We start from the raw sequence: 13034 nt of genomic DNA, 5'->3' as shown, positions 1-13034 counted from the left end.
AAAAGTATAAATCTCCAAGATGTGATCTCGACCAGAAATGCCCTGTACAGAAAAGCCCAATGGGAAGGGTTTCCCGAGGAAATGACGTCCCTTACGAAGGGGGAGCCCGTCAGCCGTAAAAGTTCGCTGAACAAACTAGCACCATTTTTGGATGAAAATGGATTGATGAGATCGCGAGGTCGTTTAGAAAATCTCACATTCCTTACCAACGATGCAAGAACTCCAATTCTTCTTCCTCAAAAGCCCCGAATCGTCAAGCTAATCGTGCGCCATTACCATGAAATAAACCTTCACCAAGCAGACAACGTGGTAATTACAGCTCTACGACAAAGATTCTGGGTAATTAATCTTCGAGCGGTGTTAAAGAATGTTAAAGCATGCTGTCAAAGATGCATTCTTCGAACAGCTGCTCCTCGATCCCCGATGATGGCACCACTTCCAGCATTCAGAGCAAACCCGTACAAGCCTCCATTTCTTCATACAGGAGTCGACTACTTCGGTCCAATCGAAGTAAGTGTCAGACGTTCTACTGAGAAAAGATGGGGAGCAATCTTTACTTGCATGTCTACTAGGGCAGTGCATATTGAAGTAGCCGAAAAGCTAGACACAGATAGCTTCTTAGTGTGTCTGAAGAACTTCCAACATCGTCGTGGCAAAATAACACACCTGTACAGCGATAACGGTACCAATTTCGTTGGAGCCGAAAAGGAATTGAGCCAGCTGTTGCAAGAAATAGATCGCCGAATGGGGAAAGAAGCGGCATTGAAATATGACATTCAATGGACTTTCAATCCACCCGCAGCACCACACTTCGGAGGATCATGGGAACGATTGATCCAAACAATCAAAAAGGCCCTTAGATTCATGTTCGAACAATGGAACCTCCGAAAACCAACACCCGAAACCTTGCGCGCCACGTTAATCCAGATTGAAGCTATGTTGAATTCGAGACCCTTAACTCACATTCCGGTAACGTGTATGGAAGATGAAGTGTTAACGCCATTCCACTTCCTAATCGGCAGAGCAGTGGACGAAGTACCTCCTTTCGCAGACGTTCCGTCAGGTGTAAATCGGAAGCAGTGGAAGTTGGTACAACACCACGCCAAAATATATTGGGATCGATGGAAGAAGGAATATCTTCCTACCCTTATCCGGCGCAACAAATGGACGGATAAGATCGACCCATTAAAAGTAAATGACGTCGTCGTCCTTACCGACGACAACGCGCCTCCCGGAAAGTGGCTAAAGGGACGAGTACTTAAAACTTTTGAGGCGACAGACGGCCAGGTTCGCTCAGTGGAAATACAAGTTGGAGAGACTGTACTGACAAGACCAGCAGTAAAAGTCGCGGCAGTGGATGTACGCCAGAAAGAACATCTCTTGTCACACTTATTGGCAAGGCATAAACCGCCAATAAAAAGAGGACGAGACGTCAGTGATAAGGATTCTATTCAACACCACCCCCCGCCGAAACGACGCATCGCCCCATGCACATGGGCCACGAAACTGTAATTTACCACATCCGCGTCTTATGTTCATCCCCCGCATACGAGTACAGCCAATCACCCAAGGAGGATTCGTGTTTACACATCTTGGAACCCGTTTGGTACGTCGATCATGCCCTACATGATTCGGTGGCCATGATACACCAACAGACGATAGCTGCTGAACGTGAGATCGGGTACGTAGCACGAGGCTAGCGTAGGGTAGAACGGAGCGGCGGATTATTAGGTATGGTAAAGGGATTGATATTCGGTAGAGACGACGGGGAAGATGAATTGCATCGTATGAAATATCGAAAAATTAGAAATAAAAATCGCGGAACCATTACATAACCCAACGGAACAACCCAAACCCAAGTTCAAACCACCGTTTAAGCAGCGAAATAAGGTAATCCTAGGATCGAATTACGAGGGGGAGAATGTTGCGTGCCCAACGCGCGCATAAACGGTTCGTTGCAAAAAAAGCTCAAACGTAGCGTTTTTTGGTAACACACGACGTGCGCAAGAACGGCGTAAGCCACCTTTCATGTAGGTTGCTTACAAAACATTCCTAACGCCACAGAAGCGCTGACGCTTTCCAAAACATTCTGCACCGCGGAAGCGCTAGCCGTCGGCGTACGCGAGGCATGGCCGTTCTAGTTACGTCGTCGTAAGTAGGTTAGGGTTCCTACGTTCAGGTGCAGGTTCAGTTACGTTTATAGGAAGTAAGTAACAAATAGGAAGTAAGTAAGCAAAATAATAATAAGTTAAGTTAAGCTTGTAAACCAATTCTTGAGTATATAAGGAGTGCTCGCACTCGAAATAAATCAATTGCAAACCAGAACTAGAGAGTTTCTCTTCAGCTTTCAAGCTTCCAGGTTTCAGTTCACCCGGGACGGCTCGAAGTGTTGGTAACCCAACTCCCCCCTCTTGCGGCATAGGTTCTCGATCGCGAAGAACAACTAGCGGAGAGGTTTGTCATTTCGACTTGGGAGACGGGATCATCAACAGCGTTCGAGTTCGCTCCCCATCGGTTGACGGTTGGGGCTAAGGTTCAGAGTGGCCATTTCCTTCGCTTGGTCGAACCTGTAGTCCGCCGCGCAACACGAACGCTTTACACTTTTGGGTCGATAAAATTATATACTATATACGCATCGAGTAGCTTCACCGTCTACCAATTGGCTATTGAATTTAGAGTTTGTTTAAATTTTATGATGCTAGTAGGCGCTAAATTTCTTTGTCATGCAATGTGTTTACCTCTTAGAGAATTTTCCAACGAAAAAGTTTCGCGAGTTCCGTAAATAATTATAATCATGTTAAATCATCTATTTTTCATGAATCATAGTGATAATGGTGAGAAAAATCTGGCAGCACACCATAGGCAAATATGGAAACATTTAGAACCGCTAGAATTATCAGATAAAGCGTAAGTAAAAGCATGCCGCTCCTGCTGGTTAGTTCAACAGCCATTGACGTTATGTATCTTGGAGCTGAAATGATACGAAACTCCTGTTGCTCCTGCTAACATGTTGCTTTTTCAGATTTATTCAAAATTTTCGCATTCCGAAGACGCTATTCAACGAAGTTCTCAATAAAATAGAACCATTAATTGCCCCCAAACATAACCGTGGCTTATCGGTAAAAGAAAAACTAGCGACCACATTACGGTTTTTGGCTTAAGGATCCTATCAACAGGGAGTTGGCAACGATTTCATTATGGCAATTGGATTTTCTGAAACGTTGGATCAAACCTTGGAAGTCCTAGAGCGTAAACTAGCCTATGCCGTAAAAATAGATCTGACCGATGACGAGAAGGCAGACGCCAGGAGATATTTTTGCGCTAAATTACCAGTGCCTGGTGTAGTGATGTGCGTTGATGGAACGCATATTAGAATTGTTGCGTCGCACGACAACCCAATTCAATATTCCAATAGAAAAGAGTTTTACAGTCTAAACGCTTTGATGGTAGATATTGAAACTGACGTTATTTAATCTCATGTTTTAATTTAGTAAATTTATTATCTAGATATGTGACCACAGGCAAATGATCTGGTTTGTAGACGCCAGGTTCAGCGGCTTCGATCACGATTGTTTCATTTACAATTCCAGCACAATTTCTGCATACTTTGAAGAAAAATGGAGAAGCGGAGACCGACTATCTAACCTCTTCGGCTTTGTATAATTACATATAATGTGTTAGGTCACATATTAATGGCTGTTTTAATAATATTTTAGGTGACTCAGCCTATCCTACGAAACCGTGGTTGATAAAGCCGCACATAAATGCTCAAGGCGGAAGTCCTGAAGCACTGTTTAATGAACAGCATGCAAAAGCTCGTGCCATAATCGAAAGAACTTTCGGCATGCTTAAATATCGATTTCGATGCATAAATAGTGAACGGCAGCTGCATTATGCACCAAACAAATGCGTACGAATTATAAATGTATGCTGCATGCTGCACAATCTGCTCATTATGAATGTAGTAACTGACGAGATAAATGAACTGTTTTATTCAAAATTTTAAATTCTGTGAATAGGAATTTATGATTTATTCATGTTTGTTCCGCTACTTAAAAAATACAAATACAAAAAATAAAAATTATTTACCATTTTTTATTTTTATTTTATTTTTTATTTTTCATAAAATTTAGCATTTCGAAATAAAATGCCAATAGTTCCCTCAGTAAAAATTTGCAAATTAGTCGAAATGTCAGTCAAATGTCTATTTGTTTCGTCATTTTGTTTTAAAATTATGGTCTGAAGGTCTTCTAATTTGGCCTGCGCTGTATTCTTAGTCTTCTTCCCTTGGACCGATGGTCCTGGCTGTTCGTTATTATGGTCGTTGTCCGTTTGTCCTGGTTTTTCCTATTGCTTGTCGTGGTGCGATTCGGTGGTGTGGCTGTGGTTAGATGCTCCTGGTTTTTCTCCGTTCTCGTCCTGGTGCGAATTCGTAGTGTGGTCCTGGTCCGTTGGTCCTGGGTTTTCCTTGTTCTCGTCGTGGTGCGATTAGGTGGTGTGGCTGTGGTTGGATGATCCAGCGGTGAGTACTTCGTGATCGTCTTTAAGGAGCTGGGCTAAACCGACGCATTGACCTCCTTCAATCCTAGCATTGAACGCTCGCATGTTAATAATCGCGGCTATGCGTTCTTCTAGTGCTTTTAATTCGCTTAGCGCCGGTTTGTCCCCTAATATCGAAAAACCAGGACCATCCCACCACAGCCATACTACCGAATTACACCACGACCGCGACACGGAAAAACCAAGACCATCGGAGCACGACCAGAGCACGGGACACTCAGGACCATCGGACCAGGGGAAGAGGACTAAAAAAATAGACTATAATACTTAAATAAATTGAGGAAACAAACAGACATTTCACTGACATTTCGGCTAATTTAAAAATTTCAACAGAGGGAACATACATAACTTTAACTTTAACATAACTGTAATTAGGAAATAACAGAGGGAACATTAGGAATTTATAAAGAAATGTTTAGTTTTATTAAAATTCAAGAAAATAAATAACTAATCATAAATAACTTGCAAAATCCCACATTTCTTTTTCTTTCTTTTTTGATTGAGAGATTGCACATATCCAATCCAAATTTACCCACATAGCACTTTTCGTCAATGGAAACAGCATTTACAACTGGAGATAGCAACAGACCGCAATAGCGACAGAACAACGAAACGCATTGACTGCCTGACATAATGCCAATCAGAAAAAAATCCGAGCAATTCCCTTCTTGTCTTATCCATAGTTAAATAAACATACGGTTTTTTAACCTCAACCGACTGGTTCTCTTCATTTGATACAGAAAATTGTATTTTTTTAAATAGAGCAACAAACATGAATAAATCACAGATTCATATTCACACAAGTTACAAATTTGGTTAAAACAGTAAATTTATCTCATCGGTTACACCATTCATAATGAGCAGGTTGTGCAGCATGCAGCATACATTTATACTTCGTGTAGCATACTAAACAGCTTACAACAAACCAAGTTCAGTGTGCAGTACCATGTTCCATGCACCAATAGAGAAATAGCAAGTGCATAAACAGGAAACAGCAAAGAACATTTTGCAGACAGGTCCAATCACACCAACTTAGCAAAACGATCGTAATCGAGCGCACAAATAAATCTACACGTCACACGAAAGACACATTTTAAGCCAACGTAGCAAATTAAACGCATAATCAAAGCAAGCATGGGAATCGATCAGCGCGACCGATCAGCGCACCACAGGTGACACATTTTCAGCAAACACAGCAAATCGGAAAGACACCTTTCAAGCCGACATAGCAACGATCTATATAATGCAAACGACACATTTTATGCAAGACCATATAATGTAGAATCCATAGCAATGAAATTGATGAACAAACTTATTGTAAAACAAAGTAGAAAAGTAATTATCGATATGAGTATAAATAAATCGAAGTAGGCCGCTATCGAAATCAATCATTAATCGATCACGACATCGAACTAGAGTTTACCTATCCAAACCTTTCGATTAGTTTTATTTAAAGAGCTTTGAGTGTCGCCCTACCCAAGTTAAGGGCTCAATGTCCCCAACGCTCCAGTAAGGGAAACCTCTTCCAGGTTTCCATATGATCGCCTGGACGATCAAGTTGCAGTAATAAGATGAACGAATAATAACGTGAGCGCGAGTGTACGCGGCTCGTGGAACGTGCGCACGATCGTATGACAACGCGGTGTTAGAACATATTACATTCGTACGCATTTGTTTGGTGCATAATGCAGCTGCCGTTATCCATTTATACATCGAAATCGAACTTTAGCCATGCATTTGGGCCAATTAACGATTCTATTTTATTTTACTACCTGTTTCCGCATTTGCCTACGGTGTCTTGCCAGATTTTTAACAGTTTCATCAATAACACTCGTGAAATATAGCGAATGATTATAAATATTTATGGAACTCGCGAAACTTTTTCGTTGGCAAATTCTGTAAGAGGTAAACACACGGTATGATAATAAATCATTATATGCCAAGAACCAGTTGGTACGTCTATATTGTGCATAACTCGGCATGAATTGTGCCTTTATGTGGCTGCACACACAAAGCTTTGTAGCTGTACACATTCGCATTAACGAAACATTATCGTTATAGTGGATACAGTGCGATGTTATTTATAATTTGACCAAATGCGAAATCATTCAATTCTTATTGATACTGGTAACACATTTGGATATGCTACCCAACTGTAATAGTAAATTATTATCAGAATCCAGAAATCTACAGCAATGGAAAAGATAAGCACGAGATATACTTACCTGTGAGGCCTATCCATCGACTAGTAATGAACCGCTCACCACAAAGACGAATGGTGAACAATCCTTTACAAAAGAGGTCCACGATCCTTAGCGCATCTGCATTTGCGATGACGTCGCCAAACAATATCCATATAATAAATGAAAAAAATAAAAACAAAATAAAATTGATTCGTTAAATAATTACTCAGAAAGCTGAGAGGAATGAAAGGAATTAATGCACAAAACAGTCTACTTACGGCAGTAAAATTGGCCAAATTGTTGGATATCAAAGCAATCCACAAACATGAGTAATGTATAGTTACATTTCTCCTCAAATCAAATAGTCGATATTGAGATGGGAAATGGCTATAAAAGAAGAGAATATTTCATGTATGAAGGAATTCTATTTGTAAGAAGAAGAAGAAGAAGAAGTAAGTTTAATAAAGGATTTGTCAGTAACATCCAGACATAACACAAATGATGACAACATCGTATACATGGAAGAGTTTAGGAGTGAGCTCAATGGCATGGGAACACTGCTTGCCAGATATCTTATACACAAACCTAAAACGTAGCATAGCAAACGCTACATAAGTTTGCCAATCTTATAAATACAGCGGGAAAAGATAGAACGCCTTAATAATTGCCTTTTTGTCAATGCGTGACTCCAGGTTCATATCATATCATTTCATATCATTTCATTTCCTGTAATTTATTGTAGGCAGCAAGGGTTTAACAATATTTAACTTAAAACTAAACAGCGAACAAAAAAAAACTACATCTAAAGTAAACTTAAGCAAAATTAACAACTGTGAAATAGGAACGATCCCGTGAATAGAAAAAGAAAACAGGTAGTGGAAAGGAAAAGGACAACTATAAAGAAGTGGGTGGTAAGAAGGAGACAGATCGAAGAAGAGAAGAGCGAAAAGAAGAAAGCGATAAATTGAAATCAAAATTATTAGAAACCAAGTTGAAGCTCCTTAAACAATTAAGCCAAGGATCGTTCTGACCATGCAGGGTGCGACGTGCGGGGATGGCGAGGGGAGGACGAGAACGAAGAGGTCGAGAAGGGACATAAAAACCCAACAAGGGAAAGGAGACTGGGTGAGTCGATCTCACCCAGTAGAAGGCTGGACACAAAACAGGCTTGAAACATGTATAGCCAATTTATTTGTGGGTATATTTATTTGACTATTCACATGTATATTATTTTACGTTGACTTTGTGTATCGCGTTCGCGAGGTCCGTTCTGGTGAGCGGGTGATCATCGACTGTCGTATCCTGACACGGGCACGTGTGTACGGACGTTGCTTAGCGCTGCCAAATTTCCCCGGAACCGAGCATTGTCTGCAGCGCTTCTGGTGAAAACTCGTTGGGCACTATTGTATGGTGTGTCGACTATTGCAGCTAATATTCAGAAGAAATGTTGTGTTGTTGTTGTTTGGTGCCTGTTGTGTTGTGTTTCGCCACACATGGAACGGCGTGAATCCAAAGAGTCCAAGCCCAACAGTTGGCAACGAGTGGGGTAAGAAGGGATGTTGGAGAGGGAGCGCCCAAAAATGCGGCGAATTGCAACTCTCGTGATAAGTTTCCGCGTTCCAGCCATTTTTCCGCGATGACAATCGCTAAGCCACCGGCAGACGTGGCCTCGGGGACGTACTCTTAGGTTGGCTAAATACGAGCCGCGGAATGCGCGTACCGCGGAAAACGCGTATAACTTTCATTGCCAAAACAGCACATCGGCTTGGCTCAGCTCGGTTCGGTACGAGTCGGCTGCCACTAACGAAATGTCATCGGTACGCGGTACCGCGGAAACGCAAAATTGTTGAACATCTACAACTCTGCGGAACAGCACCCGCGTTTGGAGCCGCGTCGATTTGACAGCCAAACTGTTATACAAGTATGGTATTGACAACACAAGTTATACGCGTTTTCCGCACTACGCGTATTCCGCGGCACGCATGTAGCCAACCTAACAAACATTTACATAATCGTACTTGGAGCTGGACGAAACGCTGACCACCACGAAATCACTTTTCGTTTTGAAATCCGGTGTTGATTAACCGTAGAGTTGACAACCAAATTTACACACGTAAGTTGGCAACCGGCATTTCCGGGTATTCCATACCTTTTGACGTATAAAATTAACGGTTTTTTTTATTTTATTATATAAGTTATATATATTATAGTATATAACTTGTTATACTGTAATAACAATAACATATTAAAAATTAAAGATTATCATTTATTATATTCTTTTAGTTATGATAATACTAACAATCCATTTGAAATTTTAAATCCGAAAAGAAAAAGAGAAACGTCATTCTCCATACAAAATGTATGGAATACTCAGGAATACCCGGGTATGCTGGTTACCAACTTACGTGGTAGAGTTTAAAATAAATCAAAATAAAATACTTACTGCTTGTTGAAAATTATAATGTATTTACTAAAAAATCGGAAATAAAAAGTTGGGAGGCTACTGAAAATTTCAGGTCAATACAAGCAATGAATCAAAAGTCATTGCAGTGCAAAGTTTAAAAATTAACCAGGTATCCGGTTGCCTACTTAAAGGTTAAGGATCGTGTAGAAACAGGAAATAGCTAAAGTTGAATAACAAGTGCGCCACTATATGCTGTAGAAAAGCGTCCTTATTATGGAGAGTAAGCCGAAAAAACGCGGACGTCGACCGAAGGCTGTAAAAGAATCGATTGCGGCGATTTCGATCGAGCGGGAACCCTATCAAATGCCAATGAAAAGTAAAAGGTGGTAAACGGAAGGTGAATGTTTCCGAAACTGTGGCTACGGAAAAGCCGCAACGAAAGGTGGCAGGAAAGAAATCTAAAGAGACGGTATCGGAGCAAAGCAATGGGTTGGAAGCGGTAAACCCGTTGAGCTATTGGCAATGGCTGTGGATCAATCTAATGGGGTGGAATCTAATCGAATGGGGTTTTTTTCACTCAAATAATGCTTAAAATAAAAAAAGAATAAAAAATAATAAAAAAAATAAAAAAACCTATAAATTTTCCAATCTCCTAAGGCTCATTTTTGCACAAACTTTTGCCACCAATCTTCAACCTGTGGTCGATAGATGGCACCAATGGCTACATTTTCTTCTTGGACGGCCATGACCTCAGATGTCTGTATGTCTGTATAGATGTCTCAGATGTTTCTATAAATATGCCAATCTCCTCAAGCTTTATAGCCTTAGGCTTTTTTTAAAGTAATATCTCAAAATTTAAAAATTTGATACATTTTAATGCTGCAATAAGTTTCTTTTCACTCAAATAACGGTTTAAAAGAAAAAGAGAATAAAAAATAACCAAAAAATTAAAAAAAAATTCAACTCGAAAGCGAGCAATCTGAGCAATTTAGCTAAATTTAAAAATTTGCTTTATTTTAATGCGAAATTGTTACAATAAGGGCTAAAGTCTGAAATAAGGGATAAAGTCTTAGGCTATAGCTAGTGGGTCAAGAGCGAAAGAGGTATTTCAATCGCTCCGGTCATCTTATTGTGCGCGCTCCCGCACAGCTCACGGGAAAAAGAGGTAGCTGTATCGCAGGAATCGCTCCTGCGTGCAGCGCTCCTTGTGGTGCGAAACTTCGCTCCTGGGAGCGCATCGCGCAATCGCTCCTGTGAGCAGCGCTCCGTGTGGAGCTGCCTCAAGCGCACCGCACACTCTTGCTCTTGCAAAAGAGCTACTTGACCCAACACTAGATACGGTTGTGTAACTACCCGAGCAAGCCACCACACCGGTTAAAGAACAAAAAGCCAAAGGCAGGAAAACTGTTGCCAAGGATACGAAAAAGGTTAACGGGGTAAGCGCGAAGGCGGAGCCAGATAAACTGTAAAAGGCAATTGAATCTCCACTGCCTACTAAACGTGGAAGAGCAAAAACCGTCTCCACGAAAGCAGCTGAACCAAAAGAACCTGAAGACTCAGTCAGTCCACCAAAGCCATAGGGACGAGGTAAAGGAAAAGGTAAGTTAACAAATGATTAATAATGATACTAGTTATTACTGTACTATTTCTTTTTTTTAGATAAAATAGATGATATAGATAAAATATATATAGATATAGATATAGATATAGATAAATAGATAAAATAGGTGAAGCTGCAGCCAAGAGAAAGCAGGAGGAAGCAAAATCTCATTCCATGGTCGAACCTGCTGTGAGTGCTAAGCCGAACGCTAGAGGCAAGAAGAAGGCTACTGCTGCAGAGAATATTACTCCAGAAGGTAAGTTCAATTTACATAGATCCTCACTAGTTCAGATTTTTCGCAGGATTTTCCGGGAAACTTAGCAAATTTAATTAATTTATGCACTACTTGCACAATATTTTTACCGTATGTATATGTAAACATTATTTACTTTTGTATTTACATAGTGGCATCTGCACCTGAATAGGCGCGTCTACACGATACGATTCCTGCTCGATTTTTCACATTCGGCGAATCTTTTTTGTATGTATTGGTGCGTTCGAGCAGAGTTGGGCAATCTTTTTCGCCTGAAAAGATTAACCAACTTTGGTGGATGCCTCGAATCTTTCGCTTGTAATCTTTTGTAATAAACGGTTACTTTGATGGAAGAAGATATCTTTTCAGACACTTTTTATTTGTGCTGGAAGTACGTAGAAGAAAGCAGGCCTGGTAAAGATTGGTATCGTGAAAACACGAGAACACCTACCAATCTTTTTGTTACAGGCTCCTATGACTGTATAGGCGCGTCTACACGATGCCAATCTTTGATCGCCAATCTTATACATACAGTCATAGAAGCCTGTAACAAAAAGATTGGTAGGTGTTCTCGTGTTTTCACGGTACCAATCTTTACCAGGCCTGCTTTCTTCTTTGTACATCCAGCACAAATAAAAAGTGTCTGAAAAGATATGTTCTTCCATCAAAGTAACCGATTCTTACCGAAGATTACAAGCGAAAGATTCGATGCATCCACCAAAGTTGGTTAATCTTTTCAGGCGAAAAAGATTGCCCAACTCTGCTCGAACGCACCAATACATACAAAAAAGATTCGCAGAATGTGAAAAATCGAGCAGGAATCGCATCGTGTAGACGCGCCTTATGTGTAAGATTGGCGATCAAAGATTGGCATCGTGTAGACGCGCCTAATCACAAGCAAAAACCGTAGAACTCCCCAAGCGGGGCAGAACTCGTAAGGCGGTCGTAATGAGCGAGGGTAATTGATTGCATGTTCCACGCTTCTTACCACTCACGCGATCCCTGATCTATTTGCACTAATAACACAAACAACTATTGTATTACCATTCACATATAAGCATCGTTTGATGTTTAATTCTCACTGTCCTATGACCAAACTAAAAGGAATACATGTAGAAAAACTCTGAATGCGTTTAAATAATTAACACAAATAAAAAAAAAACAGCTTAGCTGCATATTGTAATTTTTGTTGGCTTAGTTCGTTGCAAAATGGCATGCATCAATCTGTTAAGATCCATGCGTTGTATTATGTTAAACGGTCACAAACATATTTGTAAAATGTAGTACGAATCTTATTCATGCAGCCGATGGAGAAGCTGAAACTGATACCAGCAAAACTAAGAGAAAAGCTTCCACTGAAATAAGCAATGCAGGTAAAGTGAATTTAATAGAAATACATTATTACATAGAAACACATTATGCCAAACTACACGTATCGGACGACAGCGGGCGTTGCTTTATAAAAAAATGCAAACGCGCGTGTTGAAAATAGATTCGGAGTTACAGGAATTAATTTACAGGAATTATAGGAAATCTTTCATGAAATGTTTCACGGACGAACTGAAAAGGAATTAGTTAATTGGACTATTCATCTAGGGCAGTAAGTGAACTTTAGGATTAGCAAATGAACTATGTAATAATGAACTAGACAGACGAATACACAGTCACAAACAGAACGGCGCGCGACGATTACGGCTTTCTCGGTTTGGTGGAAAAAACTCCGAAAATTTACAGCCAGCACTCCGTGAGAATTTCTCACAGCGCGTTTCCCATACCATCGGATCTAGTCGGGCCGGGCGTCTTCGGACGGCCCGATGTAATTCGCTGATGAACAGCAAATCCACTATTTTCCTAAATGTATCACGATAAATACTTCGGTATGGACTTTACTGGTGTACATTTACTTGGGGGATCCGTACTGGCAAGAACTATTTCAATTATAACGTCAAATATTGAACAACTTGTAAATCCATCAAGACATTTGTTATCAAGAAATTCATTGCTTTGTAAAAATAATTTCGACATTCATGTGGG

Source organism: Anopheles funestus, chromosome 2RL (assembly GCF_943734845.2).
Source record: "Anopheles funestus chromosome 2RL, idAnoFuneDA-416_04, whole genome shotgun sequence".
Classification (NCBI taxonomy): domain Eukaryota; kingdom Metazoa; phylum Arthropoda; class Insecta; order Diptera; family Culicidae; genus Anopheles; species Anopheles funestus.
This window is presented reverse-complemented; position numbering follows the sequence as displayed.